Source organism: Prunus dulcis, chromosome 4 (genome assembly GCF_902201215.1).
Source record: "Prunus dulcis chromosome 4, ALMONDv2, whole genome shotgun sequence".
Taxonomy (NCBI): domain Eukaryota; kingdom Viridiplantae; phylum Streptophyta; class Magnoliopsida; order Rosales; family Rosaceae; genus Prunus; species Prunus dulcis.
In genome coordinates, this window is record NC_047653.1 from 12,084,972 (window position 1) to 12,089,549 (window position 4,578).

Below are 4,578 nucleotides of genomic sequence, written 5' to 3' on the forward strand. Positions count from 1 at the left end.
CGCTTGGACCGTGAGTGCCAGGATTTGCGGCTCGGCAGACTTAGTGTCCCGAGACCTGCCAGGATTGCGGCTCGGCTGACTCTGTGTCCCCGAGACCTGCCAGGATTGCGGATCAAGCTGACTACGGTTCCCTGCATCCTACCAGAGCGACTCGAGCTGACTTGGTGTCATCGAGGAATCTGCTGGCGGGACAGGCTTATCATAGTCCCCTGATTTCGCCAGTTTGCAGCTCGGGTAGACTGTGTGGCACCCGAGACCTGCCAGGGGAATTGACGGATATGACAGGGGTACAAATAGGTGGTATTTTCAAAGGATTTTGGTTTTACCGTATTTAATTATGACCTTCAGTTATTTTACATCAGCTTCTCCGCTTTTTCAGGCATTAATACATTTATACAGTTTGTTCAGTTATACAAGGTTTGAGTACAGTGCTCATATACAAATTTGATTTCAGTGTTTTATACAACCTTGATTTCAGTGCTTTTGAATAAAATTCATCGAGTTTGATTATAATTTATATAGAATGCCTTGAGTTAAATGCTTTGTACGTATTCAGTTTATTTAGCATTTCTTTTTAAATGGGGGATATTAAGTTTATTATAATTATTTTGAAGAACATTATTTTTGTCCACTCACATCTTCAAACTGTTTTACCCCCAGGCTGTAGACGTACGCAGGATCCACCACCGGGCCACTCATAACCTCAGCGCTTCAAGTCAGGTAGAGTTTATAGAAAATCCCTAAAAAACTTGAAATTAGAAAATGCTCTGATATCTCGTTGAAACTGGAAAGAAAACTGGAGTTGGGATTTTGTTATTTGAATTATTCTGGCAGTTGGTGTGGATTAGTTGAATGTTTAATAGGTGAAACATTTTGGGACTGATCAAAATACAGGGGAGATTCTGCCAAATTTTCGGGCAGAAGTCTAAGGGAATTTTAAAGAGAAATTGAAGTAAGAGAGCAAAAAGGTCATTTGTGCCCGACATTCGCCAGGTGTCGGACACGCACAGGACTTGGCTCGAATTTCAAAGTGAAAATTGGGTCGGGTCCTGTCAAGTTATGTAAAACAATTTGGATTCTTTCATTGCAAGACGAATGATTTATAGGTTGTCCTAGTTTTATGACGTCACAAGGAGGCCGGAGTAATTTTCGGGGCATTTGTAGGAATTTCCTACTATTTATTACCTATTATCAAGGATTTTTCCACGAAAATAGCCAACCCTAATTGCAAAAACACACCTGGCGCAATCTCAGCAGGTCACCTTTCACCACTTGCACAAGTGTACGTCAGTCAACATGGCCACATCCTCCCATTTTACCCTAAATTATTATTTTATTCCTTTTTCTTACAAAAATCAGAACTAATTACACAAAAAAATATAAAAAATATCCGAAAATTGCTACCATCTCATTGACACTCCATCTCCCTTGCTGAATTCTCCGATTCATTGTTACGCAGTTTTAAAAATAATTCCGAACATTAACGGGAGATGCTTGTTGAAGTAGGTTATTTAAGTTCAAGTTAAGAAACATCAATACTTTGGGTTAAGAGGGAAGTGAGTTATGTTAAACAATTTGGATTATTTCATTGCAAGACGGATGATTTATAGGTTGTCCTAGTTTTATGACGTCACAAGGAGGCCCGGGTAATTTTCCCAACCTTTTTCATGAATTTCCAACTATTTATTACGTATTCTGATGCATTTTTCCACGAAAATAGCCAACCCTAATTGCAAAAAGACACCTGGCGCAATCTCAGCCGGTCACCTTTCACCACTTGCACAAGTGTACGTCAGTCAACATGGCCACATCCTCCCATTTTACCCTAAATTATTATTTTATTCCTTTTTCTTGGAAAAATCAGAACTAAATACACAAAAATTAGAAAAACGACCCGAAAATTTCTACGAACTTATTAAGATTTCATCTTCCTACTGAATTCCCTGTTTCATGGTTATGCTACATTAGTATGTTCTTATTATTTATCCACAATTATTATAATTATTATGATATTACTTTTTACGATGTCCCTTTGTTAATTATATTTAGTCCAACTTGTTCTTCAATTTGTTAATTTTTTTAATTTTTAGGTTTAAGGGATGTTTTGAAAAATAATATGGAAATATACAAGTCATCCATTGTACTCCTTCCACACAAAAAAAGTATTCAACGTCAATCAGTGTTCAACTTTTGCTTAAGAAACGTGTAACCAAATCCTTCATTGCAGAGTGGGAAAATGTCATTCCCAAGCACCGGTGAAAAGACACCTATTTACTCCATGCATGACTTTTCGTTTACGAAATATGAAGATTGGGGTCGGTGAGCAAAATATCTGTGTCAATAAAATATCAATCCTAGCCGTCTATGATGTAAGTAATAATTCCCCTATCTAATAAATATTATACATTTATATATAAAACGGTTTATGACAAAATACCAACTTTTAAACAACATTTATACAACATATGTACAACGTAGCCAGCCAACCTAGAAGTGAAGAGAAGCAAGTCCACAATGCATCAAAACCGTAAATTCGTACTCAAACTAATGCAAAAAAACGTGATTCCCTCGCACAACATACTCACGCATCAGTTTGGACCAAAAAATACTCTCACGGTGCCATTTGCATCGATTGCAACAAGTCCAGAAGGCAGGATTTATCTTGTCTTCACTAGGCCAGCCTTGAATAACAAAATACCATTCATTGTTGTTACAAGCGCTGCAGCGATTAAACTTAATCTTCCCATAGTCAAACATATCTACGATATGTGTTGCAACACATGCTGTGTTTAATCTTCGTGTCAAAGCATCCCTGGTTCCTTTCATATCAATGTTGTTACGCTGATTCAAAGAACACAAGAATTGTAATGCATCCTCTTTTGACTGACCAATTTCGGACATACCAAGTAGTCCAACTACATAAGCCGCTTCCATATGGCCTGCCGTGGCTGCATGCGCATCCCATACAACGCTTCCACCTTACCGTGCTTGAAAAAAATATCGAATGCTTCTCTAAATATGGACTCAGGGTTATCGCAAGCCCTGCATTGTTCCAAGAAATGCTGGACCGCAGGTCTGGCACGGTACCAGATAGGATGGTATGGGTACTTTGCCATTGAAATGGTGTTCCACACTTGTGGACTGTTTGCCAAAGTTTGGAACAATGGGCACACAGATGCCATACGGAAGAGATCTTCCGATGATTCGGTTGCCACGTATAACATCACTTGAAACCAAGCGGACTCCGGGATGAAGGCTTGGGGCATATCCAAATGGACATGCTTCCTTCTCTTTCCTCCGATTGTAGTGAAGTGTTTCGAATTCATTCAACAGTTTTTGGAATGGAACGATTTGAGGAGTGGCAGAGGTGCAAAACGAGAATATTTGGGGTACACGTTTTGTTTTAGCGGATGATTTATAGTGTTTTGAAAAGGTGTTTCCAGGTGGGGTATTTCGAAGTTGACCGTTTTCAAAGACACTGAACCGAAGTGAATTAAAACTGAAGACAAAAGAAGGGAAAACGTCAAAACGGTGCATACAGAGTCAGAGAGTCAAAAAGTTAATTAAATCGCTGTTTGCATAGCCATATTTGGGATTATCCCACTATCAAATTCATTGATACAAATGTGATGGATTACTGACTAGTGACAGAAGGTCCCATCATATACTTTTCCATTTTCCCACACCCAACTACCCCTAGTAATGTTATTAAAATGGAACCAATAATTACGGATTCTTATCCAACTAGTTGCCTTAATGAAATATAAATAAAATAATAAATTTTAAGCACTGTCCCCTCATTTTTCAGAAATTATAATTGGTAGTGAAGTAGTTTATATTGCTTTTCGGGCTAAGAGATGTCACAATGCTGACGGTACATGTGTCGACATCGTGACCAACCCACCAAATTATCCCAAAAAAAATAAATATAACTCGATTTGGGCAGAGATGAGAGAGAGCTGAGTTACAAGTTTAGGGTTATGAGTGAAGGGGTATGAATCACAACTATGAGTGAGAAGGTATGAGTCCGAAGAGGTTTCAGTGAGAAGATCTGAGTGAGAAGAGTTACAACTGAGAAGATTGAACATGTCTTCGTCTTCATCGCCCGCTCAAACAAAGAGGTGTCACTATTGTGGAGCTACAATGGTGCTTCGGGTTTCAAAATCTGAAAAAAAATCGAGGGAAGCCATTCTGGAAGTGTCTAACCTCCTATGTAAGTTTTAATTTAAAGAATATGTATGTGGGTGAAAAGACACCTATGTCTAACTCTGACATAATTATTTTCCATATATGATGCCTGCAATTAGGGAGCCACCAGTTGCAATGGATTCGAATGGGTTGATGTAACCTCCGCTGAAGCAGAACATCAAGATGACACGTATGATGCTAGAGTGCTGAACATGCTGAAGTCCATTAAGGACTTGGTTTTAGTTTTATTAGTTGTATCAATTGTCATTTTATTTGTTCTTTTAATGATCATTTAACTGCACGGTTTCAAATATTGTGAAAGTTCTCCCGCACAAGACATGTTGCACGCACCACCAATGAGACCCCATTTTGTAAAATTTGTTCTTAAAA